The sequence below is a fragment of the Lissotriton helveticus genome, chromosome 5_1 (assembly GCF_964261635.1).
Source record: "Lissotriton helveticus chromosome 5_1, aLisHel1.1, whole genome shotgun sequence".
Classification (NCBI taxonomy): Eukaryota; Metazoa; Chordata; class Amphibia; order Caudata; family Salamandridae; genus Lissotriton; species Lissotriton helveticus.
In genome coordinates this window covers 1,660,331,373-1,660,353,340 of record NC_136065.1, presented here as the reverse complement: position 1 = coordinate 1,660,353,340, position 21,968 = coordinate 1,660,331,373, and the positions used below count along the sequence as shown (strand labels likewise).

General features: G+C 46.1%; 1 long non-coding RNA gene across 1 annotated transcript in view; it reads left to right on the top strand.

Moving 5' to 3' along the window:
- LOC144753762 (uncharacterized) overlaps positions 1-21,968 on the top strand; it is a 134,831-nt gene that overhangs the window by 111,874 nt on the left and 989 nt on the right. The gene's annotated exons all lie outside the window — the stretch shown is intronic.

The following is a 21,968-nucleotide window of genomic DNA, read 5'->3' as shown; positions in this document are numbered from 1 at the left end:
GCAATTTCACGATCCCCGAATCTCATGAAATTGCCGAAAATTCACAAATTCGCAAATTCTCTCGCGGGCGGATTTTTTTTGGGGGGGAATGGCCAGCTCACTCAAGGGACCCCTGCGCCCTTCGGCGCAATGGAAGTAACACACACATGGTCACTGGAGACAACTCTTCTGGCACTTTACGCAGCTGTAGTATAGGAAAAGCACTATATTTACCCAACGAGGTAGCACATACTGATTAAGTATAGGTATCGCACAAAACGATGGCGTATTCTTGGATAAATATGAAAGGCAGGGTTCATTGTGGCACGATGCTCCTGTAACAAAAATTAAACCTCAACAGGAAGCGCTTACAGATATAAATAAAGCAGGTGCCAGAGTTGCTTACTTGCAACTATTCTCTGACCCTGTCCTGACCGTAAACAGCCGGGTGCCCAAGGCAGGGTCAGAGAATAGTTACAAATGGGCTGACGCCGGCAAGCTGCCAGAGTTTAAGTTGTTTACTTGCAACTATTATCTGACCCTGTCCTGACCCTAAACAGCCGGGTGCCCGAGGCAGGGTCAGAGAATAGTTACAACTAAGCAGGTGCCCAAGTTGAAGTTCAAATTGAGTAACGCATTCATCAGCCCAAAAACAATCGTGAGCTTTGTCGAGGCTGGGCAGGTGTACCTTCTCCCCATATCTACCGTTGAAAATTAGCTTAGATGCTGGATAGAGGCCTTTGCATCCTTCACTTTCACGAGCGCAATCCCCGTGCAGTTCTTGTGACCAGGAGCTTCTTTCTCCTCATCTGCTGCTCTGATTGGTCTCTGACCTTTTATACACACAAGAGGCATGTGAACTCGCATAGAAGGCCTGTCCGTTTGGCCCCGCACACACACTCGCGGTGTCACCGTCTTCCCGCCATTTACCCACTATGATGGACAGCTCACTCAATGGACCCCTGCACCCTTTGGCGCGATGGCATAGTAACACACACATGGTCACTGGAGACAACTCTTCTGGCACTTTACGCAGCTGTAGTGTAGGAAAAGCACTATACATTTACCCAAGGAGGTAGCACTTACTGATTAGCCAGTAGAAAGTACTCCAGTTGAGTAGAGGTATCGCACAAACGGTGGCGTCTTCTTGGATAAATATGAAGGGCAGGGTTCATTCTGACACGATGCTCCTGTCACAAAAATTAAACCTCAACAGGAAGCACTTACAGCAGGTGCCCGAGTTGAAGCTCAAATTCAGTAACGCATTCATCAGCCCAAAAACAATCGTGAGCTTTGTCGAGGCTGGGCAAGTGTGCTTTCTCCCCATATCTACCGTCGAAAATTAGCTGTGATGCTGGATAGAGGCCTTTGCATCCTTCACGAGCGCAATCCCCGTGAAGTTCCTGTGACCGGGAGCTTCTTTCTCCTCATCTGCTGCTCTGATCGGTCTTTTTATACACACAAGAGGCATGTGAACTCGCATAGAAGGCCCGCCCATTTGGCCCCGCACACACACTAACGGTGTGCACCGTCTTCCCGCCATTTACCCACTATGATGGCCAGCTCACTCAAGGGACCCCTGCGCCCTTCGGCGCGATGGCAGTAACACACACATGGTCACTGGAGACACCTCTTCTGGCACTTTACGCAGCTGTAGTGTAGAAAAGCACTATACATTTACCCAACGAGGTAGCACTTACTGGATTAGCCAGTAGAAAGTACTGCCGTGCAAATCGCAAAAAAATCCACGAGTTCGCAGATTTTCCCGTAGATCCGCAAAATTCACCCATACTTACAGTCTATCAATATTACCATGGTTTTATTCTTACAAAACATTAAAACACCCCACCATTTGGTCAATGAATCAGCTAGTAAAAGTTACCTAATGGACAACAAGACCAGCTTTATTTTCCATTTATTTAATTTTTATTTAGAGACTAGATCTCGTAGCATGACCTTAATTTATTTAGCTTTTATTTCAATAATCAATAAAGAATTTAATAACCTGAAAGAGAAAGTTAAATTCAAACAGTCACATTTATTAGCAGAATTGTTCAGAAAAAACAAGTTGAGAACATATTACCAAGATTTTGATAAATGGACATCAGGGTTAGGATAGGGATGTTCCCAACAAAAAAACCACCTCTCTCTTCTTTCTTGGTGTTCGCCTCCCATCCGGACTCCGCACCCATCAAAAGTTAAAGTCAAGAAAATGTCAAAGTCTTTGCACCATAGGAAAAGTTTGGCAGTCCGACAGCATGTCGTGGTGCGAAAATAAAATCAAAAGCAAGCTTTTTTCTTACTTCCAAATGTCCTCTTTTATACCCTTTTTACCTAACTTATCTATGTAAGATTTGAAACTTTTAGGGTCCTCGTTCACTCTCATTGGTCCTTGTAAGGGGTGAATGAGCATAACCTCTTCTCCTCATTGTCCATATTTCCGGCAAATCATCGTAATAATCAAAAAACAAGGTCTCGATTGTTCTTTAACAGTTTTTTTCTCACTTGTGTCCTTTAAATTGTCACTTCACGCTTGTTTTCCATGCTCACGATGCAGACATACAACATTTTGGCACTCATCAACATCCCCAGACCATGCTGACCTTGACCCACACTGTACAGGCACAAGCTGCTTGCACTTCACTCGAGCACAGTTGCGCATGCGTAGATCACCACAATTTCGGAGTCTCGCAAACTTCAATTTTGGAATAGGCCTCATGGGCCATAATGGGAACTATTGTAGAAACAAACACAATTAAACGTTAGATTTCGTAGTATAGCCCTTCTGTTTACCTCCCCCCATTCTAAAGTAACCCTGTTAGTTATTACCTAGCATTTCAGCAACAATTAAGCTTGGTTTACTTACCATTCGCCATCATTTCTGCCATGATAAGACATACAGAAAGCATATACACATAGATTTTCGTTAGATTATGGCATTTGCGTATCAAATTAGTATAACGATTTCACTTAATTAATGGGTTTAAGATTTGCAACACAAGCAAGTTTGTATCCCACGTGTATTTGTATGTGTGCATTCTATTCTATGTTGGTTAATTTCAAAACCACACAATTAATACATATTACTGTTATGGGGAAGAGACTTTGGGAAAGGTATACAAAAATGTGTGTTCTCATCCTCGCTCCTTCAGAATATAAAAAAGGGGAAGATTAGGGGTCGGGGAGGAGGCAAGTAGGCAAACAAATGTATAGTGAGGAGTAGTTTTGTAAGGCAAAGGCGAAGAGTAACTTTGTGAGGTGCACGTGTCTTCAATAAAGCTGCCCTTTTCACACAGAAAGAGCAAGTTTGTTGTCTGCGCTGCGGCCCCCCTTTGACCCAATGGGGCTTTGGGGCCGGGGGGAGCCGACTGCTAGTGAGGCTTTCACGCCTGGGGGGTTTTGGGCCTGTGGTGTGGCCCGGGCCCAATTGGGCTCTTTGGATACATATTTTGGGCTGGTCGGCTAAGGGGTATTTTATTCGGCCATTTTAGGCACTGTGTCACCATTTTGTGAAAGGTGACCCAGCAGCCGGCCTTGTAGGGGATCGAGTCTTTTTTCTCCTGCACCCCCTCCCCCCCCTCCCTTAGTTCAGTGGGGGATGGAAAGTAAGGATTGCAGGGTTGAGGCAATTTTGTTGAGCTCAGGTGCGCTGTGTTGGGAACTTTGTAAGTTGGTTGTTGCTTGAAGCAGGTACAAGGCTTTTTGGTAGCTAGTTTTGATAGTTACACAGGGAAGAAGCAATAAATGATTATTAAGACAGGAGATACTTAGATAGGTAGATGTTTATAGAAATAGGTAAAAGATTTTGGGGGTTAAAGTTCAACAGTTAATGACCAAGTAGGGGTTTTAAACAGTTGCAAGTATAAAGGATATATAAGGGGGTAACCTTAGGGGTGAGGGGAGAAAGCAAGTAGTCGAACAAATGTATAGTGAGGTGTAGTTTTGTAAGGCAAAGGCCATGGGTAACATTATGAGGTGCACCTATTTTCAATAAAGCAGCCTTTTTCACACCGAAAGAGCGAGTTTGTGGTCCGTGCTGTGCCTCCTTTTGGCTCAATTACAGTGTTAGATGAAGCAGTGAGGTACTGCCCACAGAAATAGTTAGGGTGGCTTGTGCGTGGCCAGTCTTCATGGCCCTTCCTCGCTGATTGAATTTGCCAATCGGAAACGGGAATATACAGACGTGTACACAGTGCTATGAAAACACAGTAGTGAGGAGCCCCCTAATTGGCTGATCGGTGCTCGGTCACTGCAACCTGAGCCCACGCTGGAAGCAACTAACCAAGGCCCCACGGCCTGGCCAGTTCTTTTTTGCAGATCAGATTTCCCCTGAATTAGGAAAACTGTGGAAAGGCAGCTATAATTGGCATGGCTTAGGTAGTCTTGAGCTCCCTCGTCAAAGCGAGGTAGAGAATAAAGGTAGAGAACAAAGTTTTCGATTTTACTACTTCTGATGCCAGGGGTCGCAAAAGCAGGACTAGGGGTTGCAAAGGGAAAGCCAGAGTTTGCAACTGTGACCCCCTAAATGGCATCCATAAACCGCCCAGGCCTGCACTGGCTCCCAGTTTACCAATGAGCCCTCTTCAAAACCATGTGCTTTGCTTACAAAGCTCTTAACAACACAGGTCGAATCTATCTGAATAAGAAAATGAAAGTCTACCACCTGCCATGTGCCTTGCGTTCTTCTAGCTTGCATCTGGCTGCTGTACTGGTATCAATCACTGTAAGAGTGGTGGCGATCATTCGCTTACATGGGTGCAAAAAAATGGAAGGCTTTCCCTCTCTCTATTCGTCGGATGTCTGACTTTGCCCATTCAAAAACAAAATCTAAAAACCTGGCTCTTTCAAGCAGGTGGGAGTTGTCCTCTGCAGCAGTGTTGCTCCTCTAGCACCAGAATGCTCTCTTTAGGAAAACAGTTGTGGTTTACAAAACCTCTTTAGACGGAAGCTCATTTACCTCGCAGTGTTTATTTTTGGGCACTGAAAAGCATATCAGACAGGGAATTCATATAGCAATAAACTGGGTATTTTATGGTGTTTTTTGCATTGATTTTAAGTGATGTTGTCCATGTATCTCGCTGTACCATACTTGATTAGGTGCTGTATCATAAATTGGACGAGTGTGATGTGGCACACCATACTTTATAATCGGAGCTGTACCACACCATGCTTGACTAGGGTGTTCTGTTGTATGTCATGTGTTTGTGGCAAGATGGCTATACTACGCCGTCCTGAAAAAGCATATGGCAAGGGTGATGTGCAACACCGGCCTTCACAATGTGTGCTGTACCACATTATGCTTAAGTAGGCTGTTGTACCATGCCATTTTTAGAACATAGAGCAACACCACACGGTGCTTGACCTGCATGCTGGACCATACTTGGGAAAGGGCAGAATGGCACACTCTGCTTTACAAGGGTGCTGTACCACACTTACTTGGACTAAGGTATTGTACATGTCATGCTTGGGACAAGGGAGATGTGCCAACACCATACTCTACAATGGGTGCTCTGTACAGGGTGCTGTTGCACAGTTCGCTCAGAATAGGTTGTTCTATAAGCCATATTGGAGGCAAAGGTGGTCAGCCACACTGTGATTTACTTGTACATCATGCTTGCAAAGGGGTACTTTTTCACAGGTTCCATTGGATTAGGGTGTTGTGACAGGAGAGGTGTGGCGCATCGGCTGACTCCGGAGCGTGGGGCTCACGGTTTGATCCCCGGCAGCAGCTCAGCTCAGCATCATGTGACTCTGGGCAATAGCTCACTAAATCTCCCCGACGCCCCCCAGTGCCTTGAAACCTTAAGAGGTGATATGTTCACGCTTTACAAATATGGATTATCATTTATTGTACATTCTACACTTGGGACGAGTAAAATGTCAGATTATGCTTCACAGAGTTGCTGTGCCTAATCATGCTTGGACTCAAATACTGTATTCGTGATGTGGTGGGACTGACCACCCAGAATCATTAGGAGGATAGATGTGTCTGCCCAAATGAAACACCTCACTAACATATTCGGGAATTCGGAGGTCAGCATATTCCCAATCTGACCATAATGGAAACACTGCTGCTCCAGCATCACAAAGATGGGATGGAAAAAAAAATCCAGCTGCTTTGTCCACTTGACTGGAGCTCAGTCCAAATTGACAAAGACCTATGAGAGAAGGCAATCATTTATAGCAGTGACCATTCACCTGATCCTAGAGCCTATCAAAAGTACTTAATATATACACTCTCGCAATAGCACATTTTGAAGTTAGTTATCCTCATATTGCATGCTATCTCAACAAGACCCCTCCTACTATATTCCTAAAATCCTTCTTGAAAAACTGACTTTTACGTAACCCTTTTGATTGTACGTCTGTGAATTCCCCACAACTCATTTCAGAGACCATGGCCTCTCCTTCTTTGAAACAGCGGAAATTACGTTGTTCACCATTTGACCTTTACTATCACTCACACAGCAACGTCTGCACATACTCTTACCCACAAGCATGCATATAACATACATTAAACAGCATTTTTTATTTACCTTAGCTTCCAGATAGGGTCATATTCCAGCTGATGTACTCCATTTTTTGTTTCACTAATAGAGAATAATATTATTCAGTATTTGTATAATAAACAAAATTGACAAAAACCAAGCAAGTGCAGCTCCAACCAGTGTCCATTAGGTATAGCTGCCCCTGTGTTCCAGGTCCTGGTTTTGCCACCTCTGAGGCCAGGGGTCTCAAAAGCAGTTCCAGGGGTAGCAAAGGACAAGCTAGGGGTCACAGCTGCAACCCCTGGTGACCCCTAAATGATGTCCATGGGTAGAAGGTTTTCTGAGATAGTAATCAATCAGAGGATGTAAGCGGTAAAAAGAAACAACATTATTCATAGTGCTCCATATCCAGGGCAGACAGCTTAAACATGTGATTTCTAGTGTACACATTTTATAAACATTACGACCTTCAGCCTGTTGGGTGCCGAACCTAGGACATGCATTTTAACCCTTCCCTGCTCATGACGGAACCACACCGTCATGAGCCACGGGCGGCGTGTGCTCATGACGGCGTGGTTCTGCCATGCTGCGGCCGCTCCGCCCACGCGGCACTGATTCCTCGTCTGTGTGGGCGAATTAGTGAGTGGGCGGAATCATGACGGACCCCGCCGTCATGAGCACAGCTCGCCCGTGGCTCATTATGGCGTGGTTCCGTCATGAGCGGGGAAGGGTTAAAATGCATGTCCTAGGTTTGGTACCCAACAGGCTGAAGGTCTTAATTTTTATAAAATGTCTACACTCGAAATCACATGTTTAAGCTGTCTTCCCTGGATATGGAGCACTATGTATAATGTTGTTTCTTTTATCAAAATACTGGTGGCACCTGTACAAAAGCAATCAGAAAACTACCCTGATGGGGTGGTATGGTGTCAAATGGAAAGCTGTGGAGCACATTTCCAAAAGGTTTTCTGCTCACATCCATAGTTTAAAGCAGGCAGGGGCAGCTCTTTCACTAGAGCAGAGGAGCATCGCCCCACTAACTATAGATACTGCCCAGAGATGAAAAATAAAATGGTAATAAAGATAATTTATTACCATTTTATTTTTCATCAAGCCATCCCGAACCAAGTGTCTGGATGGGCGAAGCCTGATAAGTGGCAGCAGAAGGGAGAAGTGTTGAGCTGCCTGCGCACTTAAGTTTAAAGTGTGCATGACACTTTGGTCTGTTGTCGTATGACGGCCAGCCAGGCATGCACACTTTAAACCTCTCTAACCCAGCAGTCTTCGACAGCTGTGTTCAGAGCAAGCCCTCCAGTGCCTTTGAGAGACCCGAGAGAGACCACTCCCTCCAATCCTGGCGCTTCTCTCATGCTGGTCAATAGCATGAGAGCAGCACCAGGATTGGTTAAGGGAGTTGGCTGGGGACCTCGCTGGAGCTTGGACGAGAGATGAAAGCCAGACCAGAGTGAGGGGAACATATCGTGCAGCAAGCATGGTGACTTTTTATGTTATAACATAGGCGCCTTATATGTAGCGCGCGTGCATGCACCCACCCACCACCCATTTGCCTGCCTCACCACTCTCTGTAGTTGCCAGCCACAACTGAAAGAATGTGCTGATGGGGGCAAGAATACCAGCTTTAGGTGAAGTTCCTAATCTATAACGGCTATACAGGGGTAAGCCAGCTAGGTAGCAATCATAAGAGCACCAGGAAGGTGACATCTGACAATGTTGATACAGGAGTAGAGGCAGGATATCACATGGGCGAGCCTCCACATAAGTGCGATTGCCCGACATAGGAGTGCCAATGAAGGATGTGTCATGAAGCATTAGCTACCTCACAGCTCCACCTCTGCCCACCTTCTAAAGAAGCAGATGAGCGAGGCACCAGGTATGCAAAGTCCAGCGTCATGTAAGTACCCCCGTGCCACATCCGGAGCGGACTGGGGCATGACAGAAGGTCACGGTTGTGCTGCAATGTTTCATTTGAAGCATGCATAGGGGTAACAAAGTATCTCTCTCGGTTTCAGAAATTGACTAGCACACATAAGAGAACACGGAACAAGGGAAGCAGCTGCAGTGGCGGTGCGTCCATTGGGGGCGTTGGGGCGTTGCCCCACTAGCCATGGACGACCGCATTATCTGCCAACACTGTCACATGCAAAGAAAATAAAATCTGATGATTAAACATCGGAGCGCACTGCGCGCTACCGGCCCCGGGAGAAGCCCGACAGAACCGGGCATCGCAGAGGAAGTGGGCCATGGGGGGCGGGGCTGCAGCAAAGAGTGGCAGCAGGCAGAGCAGAATAGCGGAGTACTGCGCAATGCGCATGTGGAATCCAGGAGTAGTCAACAGTTTGACGCATGCGCACAGTGGGGTAGACCTCCCCCCCTCCCTCTATAGCACTCAGAGAACAGGCAGAGACCCGGGGTCCCGGTCTCATAATGGGCAGAATAATATTCTGCCTGTAGCCAATCCTGGCGCAGAGTTGCTGTTAACGCTGCGCCAGGATTGGCTGCTGCAGCAGTTATCCTGACAACACGTGGCTAACCTGCATCCTTGGAACAGTTAGCAATGACATCACTGAGCTAATGAGCAAGCTAAATTGCAGGATTTGTAGGAACTAAAAATGTGTCTTCTCCTTAGAGATTCATTAGATTTAAGTTCAAACAAGTTATATGTCATATTTTGTTTCAATAATTCACAGTTGTCTACCTCATGTATGACAGTTCAGTCAGTCTTTGCTTTTTTAACCAACAGCACTTTGCATTCTGGAACTTGACATTTTATGTGAAAAGAATGACCTAAGGTCGAAGCATGGAAAGCGTTATTGTTTTAAAAGCCAGCACTCTTTCGGGGTGACATTTGTTTACTCCATGACGCGCGTTTTTTTAGAAGTGTATTTATTATTGGTGGCAAGAATGCAATGCTAATTGTAAATAACACAGCACATCACAACCGCCGGCTCCTGAAATGGATTTGTGCGTAGAGCGCTGTGTTTTCTGAATGTGTTGGCTTGGTCAGCTGCGCCAGACGTGGGCTGTGTGGGCACACATAATGTGTTGCCTCAGTCTCACATTGTGTGCCTCATCTGTAACGCGATCAGAGCTTTATGTCTGCGGCTATTATTACTTGCCGACTTTGGTACTGGGGAACCAGGTTGGATGGAGTCTCGGCGTCGGCTCAACATTCTGTGATTCTGAGCAAATGACTTAATCTTCCCGTGCCTACCAAAAAATTACTTTATACTTATGTAACGTAACTAGTGCTTATTGAAAGCGCTCCAATATCTTTGAGTCGAGCTTTTTGCTATATAAAACTGCAAAAAACAAATGGGACACTTTAAAGTAACACCTTCAGGAATTTACCTTTTAGTGAAATGTAGTTAGGAATCATCAATGTGCCCTTCCTCGCCAGTCTATCTCTGGTGGAGCAGTTCTAGTACAGGAACTGTATTTACAATGAGGACTTCCAGTGTTCGTCAGGAATATAGAAAAATTCACCTTCATGAATCTTCGGTTTGTAGAGCGAGCGCTTTAAAATAATGATCTACTTGGAAACATTTGTACAGAAGAGCGTCTGCTGCCCCTATAATGACCTAGCCTCTAAGTTATAGACTCTGGTGGCAGGAAGGGGATATCCCGCCTCCATTTCCTTATTTGCCTAAATGTGTGATCCTGAGCTAATCGCTTTGAACATCTTGTGCTTTAATTCACAAATCTACTGTGGGTAACCTAGTCTCCTACATTCCCTGCGGCGGACCCCATCAACATAAGCCCATATCTGTGAGATATCGGGAGACTCCGTGGGAGAGGGGGGGTGGGGTCGTCACATTCTGCAAGGACTCCCGCATCATTTTATGTTACTCCACTGCATATCCACCAAAACTGTTAGCTAACTCAGAGTGGTTCTGGTCACAGTGTGCTCTGTATAAAAATCGGCTGAGTTATTCAACAGGGGAATACAAATCGAGTTTCATCTCAGCTAGGAGCGGCACTGCGCACTCACACAAGGAAAGATGGTTTGCAGCTGAACCTGAAGGAAGGCCACTATGGTAACAAAAGCGAGGTAAGTGGGGTACTCCTGGCGACCAGTTATAGGACTCACATTCTTTCTGCATTTAGTGGATTTCATTCCTCCATGGGTGTGAATCTTTATTTTAATCATTCCACACATCAGCGAACTCTGGCCTCAGAGAAAAGCATGCTGCATTTTGGAGCAGGGGCTAATAATACAAAGCCCTTTTGATCGGACCGGACGGGCATCATTGCAATATAAAATGCTCCTTGGGCCTGAAAGTCTACAAAGATTCATCGGTATACACAGAGTAAGAACCCGGCAAACAGCAACTGAATCGTCAGGAGCAGCATTATACAGGGCCACTGCTATCATGTATTTATGCGGCCGCGTTCTTTTTCGCTCAAGTATGCACTTGCCGCATCTGCCACATAATCCATCGTCTTCTGCATAATCTTCAGATTGTAATAAAAAAAAGGTTCATTTCTATCTCAAAGGGTTCAAAAGTTACTAAAGACGCGCTGCCCCTCAGTGGAAGGCCCTCTGTAAAGCTTGATTGGTCACCATTCTGTTGCTTATTGCTATATTTTTGTGTTAAACTGTTGCTAATGAGGGTCAAGCAATGCCCAGGAAGTGTTAACAAGTGCAAAGATGACAAAAACATGCAGTAATACGATCGTAAAATGTGCCACATTAAACCACATCATTTGCGTTTTCTTGCCGCAAAATGTGGTCCTTCCCTGCCGCATAATTCCAGTGGCCCTGATTATACATTGCGTCACAGGCTTTTTAGGGGGACCAGGGGCATAGCTGCCTTTGGTGTAGTGACAGGGGTGCCCATGGGCTTGAGCGGCCTATGCCCTGATAGTTGTTCACTTTTACTGCCCACTTGCAGCCAAATGGGTAGTTTTCCTTGCTTGCACCAGGACCATTGGCACCATTACTGATGGCGTCATGCAGCTCGTCTCTATTTTTTAGACACTACATGCATATTTGTTGCTGTCCTCTCCGCTGTCTTGAGGGAGTAGGGTCCTCAGACATGCCCCCTCCTTGTGTGCTGCTTTCGCGTCCACGTAAGTTTTTCGCACTTAAGTTGCTTGCTTCTGGTTCCAAGCAGCTTCACCTAAAAGCGGCTTTGGAATTTGTAAGTGAACTTCCTGACTGTGAGTGCGTACAGAGGTGGATATTTAGGTTTAGCGTTGGGCCTGGGACCGGTTGGTTAACTGTTCTGCATTAAATGGTTCTAAAAATGGTAATGAGCTCTTGAAGGCAGTAAGGAATGGCGTGGCCGAGGGGGCCGCGGTGTCTACAGTCTACGCACTTAGGGACAGAGGTGGGCTGATCTGTTTGCAAATGCATCGTGCGTCACGTACATCGACTGGGCTATAGGCGTTTTGGGGCTGGCCCGAGTCCGAGTCAAGCATATATGTCAGGCATGACTCCCTACTTTGGTTTCCTATGCGGTCTGAGACTGAGGTCTGGGGACGGAAGTGAGTCCAAGGGTGGCATGGGGTCGGGGAGCACTAGAAAGGATAGATTAGGTCCTGGGTGTGTCTGGCAGGTCGGTCGGCGGTCCGAGAATGGATTGGAGGCTGTGGTTACCATGGATGGACTGGAGGTCAGAGTTCAGATCCTCTCAGTGAGGGCAGGGGCAGGGCATATTTGAGAACATCAGACATGCATTGCAGATTCTGGGAGCATCTCTCCCACACGGTGTTTTGGAAGAAATCGCCTGCAGATAGTGGTCCGAATGTTCTCCTTTCGTATTCCACCAGTCCCACGTACATGGATGATGTAGTATCTTGTATATTATGTGTATGCAATTTCCCACTACTCCATCTATAGAACACTCTGATGTGATGTCATTTGGATTGTTGTTCTATGAAGCAGTCAGTTGGAGTAGGGCTGAGTGCCTAGCTAGGTACTCCTGGTGGGGCTATCCACTGATGTACTACTGATCTCCATCTATCTTCAATAAATCCACTTGAACATCACCAACCTGTGTGGAGTCAGTTACTACAGATGAGAACAGGTTATAATGTACGGCAGCTTCCTATGAAGCTCTGTTTGATAATGGCCTCAATTTATGTGCAACCCGGCTCTATTAAAGTTGTTTTTAAACACAAGGAAAGGGCGGAGCTCGGTGACCCGCAGCATCAACAAACATACATCATTGTGACGTTGACAGTTTTCCTAAATACACAGGAGAAAATAAAGGGCATTGCAGTTGAATCAAAACAGAAAGAAAATTATATACACCCCTACCCCCATCGTACTGTCTACCTACCATACAAGGGCTCTATTAAAGTTTGCCATGATTAATTCTGTAGTGAGATGGTGGTGCTCTCCTTATTGGTCTTTTTGAGGGTCTCTTCGTTCACGAAGACTCTCTCATGCCTGTTTCTTCGCTTTCTCAAAGGTCATTTCACTCACTGGTGATACGTACGGCTTCCAGTATCTACAGCTCTTTCATCTTCAACTCAACATGCGAACGTGGAAATGGAAGTGGATGTGTTTGTCTTGGTTTTGAAATAGGGTTAGGGAGACTAGATTTCTCTGGTTATTTGTGGTGGTGAGGGTGCTGGTTATCATTGAGTTCAAAGGATTTTTCCAATCTTAAAAAGGCAACTTGTAGCACTTGTAGGTAGCACTGGGCAATGTTGAGGTCTGCACTAAAACTGGTTTCACTGCAGGAAGACTGATTTTTACACTTAGAAGGTTGCAGATTTATCTGCCCAGCTCCTCCTTTTCCCGATGCCCATCCTGGCTAGATTTAAGTCTGGAAGGGACTGTTAACGTGTTAATATGCAGAGTTGGTATTAAGATTTGTTTCTTTGCTTATCCGAGTCTTTAGAAATGTTTTTTGAACGGTTTACAAGAGCTCGCCTTTAATCTCTGTATCTTGTCCATCTATACTAGATGGGACAGGAAATCTTGCAGACAGTTTCGTTCCTGCGCTTTAGGTTGGGAATTTTCTGAGTAGTGTGCCTACTTGAAAACACTACCTACGTAACAACCTGCATGTCTGTTGCTTTTCGCTAGGCTACAAGTCTGCAGTGTATTGAGTGTTGGCTAGATATTTATTTGTGCCTATGCCAGTGCTGCCAATTGGGGATTCTCCTGAACCTTGGATGAATAATTAATAGTTAAAATATTTTGTTACTTTTTACTGCACAGCCTTTTAACTGCAGGGCATCGACAGGAAGGAAGGTTACCGTTAAACCTGTAGAAAAGCAATCGGCCTCATTAAGAGACCTGCATTGAATTCTCAGTTTCCCACTAACTGTTCAGGCAGTTGGTGCAAATTAACATTCTGCCACGTCCTAGGCATAGTTCCCAACATCTATTGGCCCTTAGTTGCATTGCCCTGATACCTTCAGAACAGCCCTGGTCTTGGGGTGTAGGGCGGGTTCATGCTGTCTCATATACTGTGTGGGTTCATGCTGTCTCATATATAGTCCTGGGACAGGAGACATGCTCTCACATATTTCACCCATGCATTCGCACCCTCTTCTCGCCTGGTGGTCCTTCTTCCTGAAGGACTGCGAGTGCGCACCCCCTTCTCACGAGTGTGTCTCAAGCCCCGGGCCCGCACCCTCCCTGATTCGGTCACAGACCAGCGCCCCGGGCCGTTTTTCTCCTAAGCGCTGCAGGAGTCTGTTATGAAGCTCTGTGGTTATACTGAATAAGCAGCTACCTATGTTATATGACAGCTCTTTAATAATGTAATACCTGCACTTTCACAATTGCTTTATTAACCTTCCTGCTTTCTCAAATTTGCTGGAAAATGCTCCATTTTTCCACTATTTTTTCAAAATTTTCTCGGGGAAATCCCCCCGAACCCTCCTTAAGGGGTTCGGGATCGCTCGCTACGCTCGCTCGCTACGGTGCAGTATGATTATCACTTTCCGCCTCACCACTTTCAAATGTCACCAGCCGCCACTGAGCTACAGAGACAGTCCACCTTAGGTAAGAGAAAGGTTTAGCGCAAGTGCAAAACAGAAAGCGGACTCACCATTCAGTCATTTCACTGCAAACTTCTTAGGGCAAGGTGCGACCGGGCACACAAGGGTAAGACTCTGGTGCCCTGGGCCAACACAGGGCCTTCATTCAGGCGGGGCAGCATTATGCTGTGCTTTCCCATTTCAGGCAACCGCTAACGGGTTTAGAGGGCAATGGCAGTCCCACAAGAGGTATTACAGGCAAGCTCACACCAAGCACCATCCAAGGAGTACATATGCAATAAGGGAAAAGGTGGCTGATTTGTGATAGACATGGGAAGGAGTCACCACAATGCACTTGGCTGATAGCCAGGGCACAGATAGGACAAAGTAAGACTAACAGTAAATGAACTATGTATAACAACCACATTGTCAATTCCAAACAAGGAAGCAAAAGGATACCTTAACCATCTCAACACAGGGCCGCTGCAAGGATAGAGGATCAAAGCTCACTGGCGCTATTCTCAATGGAATAAAGCCTGGATATAGGGGCCGAAACAAGTGAAGCATCTAAGGCAGCATTCAGGGAGGAATTCACAGCATTGACACAGTCGCAGGATGCTAACTGGGCCATACTGGCTTTGGCTGGAACAACACAGGGGGCTGCAGGGTCCGTGGCCCTCCAACACATGACCACATCTGTGACTACTCTTTGCAGCAACATAGTGACTCAAGGAGGGCTTCCATGAGTCAGGACGCCCCCACCACTCTTAAGAGGAAAATGATGGCAGAAGAAAATGAGGAAGGTACATCTAGACTTAGCCTCCCAGGGGCGCATTACTTGAACCCAGCAAGGTGAGCCTCCCCATTCCAAAATAGCTCATCACAAAGTTGCTGAAAAAAGTGCCATGGGGAAGCAGTCCAGCGGCCCAAAGAAATCCATGTTACAGGGGAAGCAGGGTAAGATGATGGGCGTGATGCAATGGCTCATGGCTACAGTAAAATCCCTGGCAGATCCAGCACTTGCGCAGGAAGAAAAAGGAACACTGGGACAGAGCCCAAGCATAGTGTGGGGGCAAGGTGAGACACTTCTGCCCTCAAACCCCTGGAGGGTAGACAGTCCCTCAAGCGATAACCCAAGCACAACAGCATGAAGTGGCTCAGAGACAAGCAATGTAGGCTCAGAGGAACACAAGCAGGGATACCCTAACACTGGAATGCAGGCTACGTAACTCCCATCTTATCGGCCAGGACATTGTTAGTATGAAGGATCCCCATAGCTGCAAAACAAAGGATTTGGAAAAGGGAATTTATTGATATTTTCTCCCGAATGATGCTCTGCAAGGAAGGCACTGATACAACCACATTGACAGGCAAGGAAGAGGACAGCAAATCAAAGCGGAGAGCCAGGCCTGAGCAGACCTTAGATAACTGACCTGAGGCTTTCTCAGTACTCTCAACAGTAATTATGGAAACGTTCCTAGGTCAAAGTCCAGCACTATATAATTTCAATAGGATTATCTATGATGAATGCCAGCTAAAAGGGGGGACGGGAAGGTTAATTCATTTTCAATAGTGAGTGCAGGCAAAAAGTGGAATCCACCCCCACAATGACATGGAACAACAAGGAGGTTGAGCTTTGGATGCAGCACACAATGGGCAGAAATGCACCCACACACAGAGATTGGAGATAAAAGGCTCACGCATTCAGGCTGGGATTCGACAGGAGCAGCTTCTGTAGAATAGATTTCAAGTAGCCCTTTCGAGGGGGTGGGGAGGGTTTCGAAACTGGGGTCAACAAACCAGGAGATAGGACAACTCATTGTGCCGCCTCTACTACAGCGAGGCATGCACATGTGGGACTGCATGTAAGTTTAGCCACAGCAGCCCAAGTGCTCTGTTGCCCACCCAGTGTCAGCATGTGGCAAGCAGGGCTCAAGGCAAGACAAACACAGGAGCACAGGGCCAGGCACTGGCACAAATTAAACATAATTTTGCTGACACCTTAGCCCCCTCACCAATCAAGTTTAACACGCTGGCAGACCTACTTACAGATTATCCATGGCATGACGCATTCAAACTTCTGTTCACAGGTTTCAGAGAAGGCTTTGTAATCCCTTACACAGGCCCTCTATCAATGACAACAGCCAATATTTTGAAGTCAGCCATGGAATTGCCACTACTCCCTCACTGAAGATTCTTGCTCAGTGACCTAGACGTCCTTCTACTATGCGGTGGGCCTTGTTCGCCAAGCAGGCCCACATGCACAGCTTGCGAAAGCAGACATAGAACCTAATTTAGATTTTGTCAGATCTGGTCCCGCCGTCACTTTTTCAACAGTTTCACCGCCTGCCTACTTGGTGGTCCACCCGCTCTGTGTTGATTTTGGCAGGTCAATGGACAAAAACCATTCAGAGTGCCATTGACTCCATCAGATTTTTTCTCCTGCCTCGACGGTGTCATAGGTAGAAGTGGCTGTCAGAATGAGGCCAGCCAAGATTACCACTGGTAAAATCACTATGGGCCAGATGTAGGAGCCTAAATACTGGTCGGTAACGGCCGATTTCGGCCGTTACCGACCGGTATTTAAGATTTGGCATGTAGGGGCATTTTTTCACAGAATCGGTAAATTTACCGATTCGGTAAATTTACCGATTCTGTAAAATACCGAATCTGTATTTTTACCGATTCGGTAAATCCCAGATGTAGGTGGGACTCTTCTGAGTCCCAAAGGCCCTACAAATTCGGTATTTTACCACACAATCCAATTGGGTGTTAAAATACCGAATTCAGGTTTGCATGCACATGTGTGCATGCACACCTAGCCAGGTGACAGACAGACATGCCCTTAGGGCATGTCTGTGTGCCACATGGTGCACATGCCTATTTTTGGGGTGCCAGTGGGTGTCAAAGTGACACCCCCTGCACCCTTGCAAAATTCGGTATTTACCTTCCGATTGATTCCTATGGGCTTCACAGCCCATAGGAATCAATAGGGAATACCGATTCGGTATTTACCGAATCGGTAAATACCGAATTCTAACGATTCGGTATTTTAACATCTGGAAATACCTACATCTTCCCCCTTCATATTTACCGACTCTTAAATACCGAATCGGTAAAATTCGGTATTTAAGAGTCGGTAAATATGAATTACCTACATCTGGCCCTATATGCTTTCCATTGAGGAAACTGTAGAGGGAATACCTCCTATTTTGAGTTGGTGGAATCAAAAGCAATGAGGTACAAACTTACCTTTTTTCTTTTTCCCATTTCCGTTTCCATCTTGAACCCGATTGTCCAGGTCCTTCATTTGCTGCTACTACTTGACCACAATGCTAATCAACTCTGTTGTCACCTGGAATTGAGATATGCTTCTTTTACACTTGTCTTACTGTGAATGATGTGTTGACAATTACTTTAGCATCATGTATATTTACATTGCAATTACATGCATTTTCTCATGTGTAATGCATACATTTTACAACTTATCAAGGTAAAATGTACACACCAGTATTGATACTTTAAAAAATAAAAGGATGTTTGTGTGGTGCTTGTGGACGTTGTGCTTGTGGTGCCTGTGGGTGTGCATGTGTATGTATGTGTGCTGTTCATGGGCTATGCAATATGTAAAAAAAAGAAAAAGGGGATAACATTACTTACATATATTTTAGAAGCAAACACGTCATATCTGTGTATTGCTACATTAATAAGTAATACTTAGCATTCTCCACTCCACCATGGACTCACTCCGTGAGCAAACCACCGCTAGGACAATGCCAGCACAACAGGGACAGCTAAATAGGTTTGGTGCAAACCCTCCGACCTGACAGCAACGCCAGTAGTTAGCCAGCAGAGTAGTCAGCCGCATTGATGGATGTGCAGCGCATACGCTACGGGAAAGTCTGTTGGTGCAAACAGTGGTTCAGCCAGCCCACAACTAAATATGCGGGTGGGATACTGTCAGCTTGGCAGAATACTTGTATACTCTGCCGCGAAGGGATGATGGGAATTCTGACATGATCTAAATCAGGCCCATGGTCTGCCTTCAGGCTCTTACCAGTCCACCCCACCAGTTTCCACCTGCTCAGCGTCTGTTGGTGTGACCGTGTTTACTTTGTCAAATGCATGCCAATGGGCTGTGCATTATTATGCTCATACTTAGAGGCATTTTGCTCTTTCTTGGAGTGTGCTCTAGAAAAGAAGGACCCATCGGGAGTGCCATGTACTAACTGGATGCCTTTTTACTCATTGGGAAGGCAGACACGAATGATTGTAAGGAGACCCTCTTAACTTTTCAAAAGCTTTGCTATGAACTGGGAGTTCCACTGGCTCCTATGAAGATCCAGGGCCCTAATCATGCCCTCACACTCTTGGGTATAGAGCTGGACAACTCATGGGAGATGTGTCTTTTGCCTCAAGACAGAATAGTGGCCCCCTGTACAGAAATTCTGAACATCCTAGCAAGGGAAAGGGTAACACTTGCCACCATTCAAAGTTTACTGGGCGGCTCAACTTTCTAGCGAGGGTAATCCCGGCGGGTATACCATTTGCACGCAGACTTGTCAGGGCTACAGCCAAAGTGGTCAACAAACATCACTTAATTCGGCTGCATCGGGGGATGAAACAAGACCTGGGCATGTGGGCAACCTTTTTGTGGAACTTCAACTGGGTGCTGATCTGGAGAGCCCCCCAACCCCATTCAACAACCCAGCAGCTAAGGATATTCATGGATGCATCAGTGCAAGAAGGATTGGTGTCATATTATGAGCTCACTGGAGTGCAGCACAGTGGCCCAGTGCTTGGTGCCAGCAGGCCATCACAAAGAATGTAGCAGCCCTAATGCTCTTTCCCATAGCACTGGTACTCTTGTTGTGGCCCAAGGAACTAAAGGCAGAGAGGTTGTGTTTTAGTTTGACAGCAATGCAGTTGTGCACGCGGTTCATGCCCAGGAAGCAGAATGCCCCATCATGCTGGGATTTACTAGAGAATTTGCCAGGGCTTGCCTGAACAACACTGCAGACTTTCCAGCTTGCTATGTGCAAAGTGTAAAGAACACCACAGCTGACACAGTTTCTCATTTCCAGTGGGAGGGATTCTGAGTGGACTGCCCAGAGGCATATTCATGGATGACCCCCTTCTAGGAGGACTGATGGAGACTAGTGGAGTGTACTCCAGATTAATGGCCCTGGGTGAGCGAGCATTGGCACATGGCACCAGAACACAGTACAGGATCTGCCTTCTTGTCTACAACAGCTAATCAGACTAGCAGATGCTGGCACAGATTGAGTGTGCAACAGTTTGTGCTATGAGCTAGGGACAATGGAAAATCCCATCCCTGGGTGTGCAGGCATATGGCAGCAATAGCGTACTTCATCAAGCTAGCAGGGCAGGCTGACTTTACTAGCAACTTCCCACTACGGACTGCTCTTAGAGGGTGGGCACGGGACGAGCCCGAGGCACTGGACAGCAGGCTACAAATGGGATTTGGAACATTAAAAAGCATGCTAGATGAGCTGGGCATCATGTACACTACCAAATATAAAGACACATTACTCAAGGCAGCATTTTTGTTTGCAATCTTTGGCGCCTTCAGGTGCAGTGAGTTGGTAGCACACTCCAAAGCAGATACCACAATGAAAGCTCTAGAAGTGTAGGACATTCAAGTAGGGGGCAACCAGTTGCACATCAAAGTGAGGAGCTCCAAGAAAAACCAAGTGTGGGGGCACAACTGTCACCTTACATACCCTAGAGGGGAGCAATACTATACAAGTCACAATAGTGCAACAATGCGTGCTAGTACACCCACGCACAACAGGCTTTTTTTCTCATACACCACTCACCATATTCCAGTTTCACACAGTACAGGCCAAAATCCTGCAAACTGCGGGTTACTCAAAAGGAGTATACTCTGCACATTGTTTTAGGATTGGGGCTGCAACAACAGCATTCAAGGAGGACTTTCCCAGTAACAGAATCAAAAGGATTGGCCACTAGGCACCAAATAAGTTCAAACTGCATGAGACCATAAGGGCATAGTGAAAGTTCAAGGCTACAGCCATACACCACAAACAGCTGAGAGCAGTTACCATGTGCGGGAGGGTTAGCCAACAACAACTCTGAATTTGGCTTCATAAGGCACGGTCTGCTTGGGCAATGAAATATTTACAAGGAATATTTGATGGGATTTGACCTCATTTGGTTGCAGTTGAATGACCCCTAGAGCTACATAGGTTGGGGGAACTAATGGTCGCTTTAGGCCAACCTGAGCCTTGGCAGTTTATATGTGCAATACTAACGCAAAAAGCTAATAGTGCCCCAAAAGATGGAGATGGGGGCTGCACACTATATCCTCAGGCCATATGGGGCCATGAGAAGAATGTGACACCGACACTGTTAGCCCGCAAGGGACAGTTGATATTTTGACATCCGGGAGTTGGCCTTAATTCGCTCCGTGGTGGCACGGGTGCAGCAACTTTAAAATTGTATGGGCTGCACCCCCAAGGAAGAATGCGGAGCACTGGATGGTAAATAAAGCATCACTGTGATTTCCGGTGGTGTGATATTGTTTTCATCTTAAACAGGCTTGTCACTTGGATCAACCGTAAGTTAACCCTACCTTTGTATTCCATTATATAGTATGAATAAACATGCGACAGTTTCGCCCAACAAATACTACAACAAATAGCAAGTCGTCTGTTTTTTTAAAATGCAATTTGTGTGTCTGTCGCAAAAGCAAGAATGTCAACTACCAGAAGGGCTAGGGGTGGAAACGTTAAGGAGTATGGTATGCATAGAAGGTCACTTCTATAGTGCTATGGTTCAATCTACTCAATCAATCAAACAACATTTATAAAGTGCAGCACTGTCACCCCTAAGGGTATCTGGGTACTGTGTCTTTGTCGAAGAGCCAGGTCTTGAGTCTCTTTCTGAAGTGTGCCAGCGAGAAGGCTGTAAGAAGCTGGAAGGAAAGGTCATTCCAGGTTTTGGGAGCGTGTAGGAGAAGAAGCGGCCACCGCTGCAATTGATGTGGGTGGTTTCTGTGAGGGTGAGTGAAAAGGAGATCTTTGTAGGCGTATGTGAGAACCTTGAACTGGCAATTCTTCTGGCTGGGGAGCCAATGGAGGTCTCTCAGGTGCGGGTGGATGTGGATTTGTTTGGGGAAGTCGAGGATGAATCTAGCTGTGGCGTTCTGTATGGTCTTGAGCCTTCTGAGGAGCTGGGTGGAGATGCTGGGGTAGAGGGCATTGCCATAGTCGAGTGACGAGGGCCTGAGTGACAGCCTTTCTATTGTTGGTTGGGATCCATCTGAAGATTCTGCAGAGCATGTGAAGTGTGTGGAAGCAGGAGGAGGCAACTGTGTTGACTTGGTTCCATCAGAAGAGTCACTTCACTAGTTGCAGATGTGGTGTTTTTAAATGTCATCAATAAATGCAAGCAACAATTGATGGAGCGAGGTGGCAAACACAATATTTTGTGTACTCCTCCCGAAATTAATGTCCCATAACGTTAATATTTACTGATTGCATGTTTTGTGAAAAA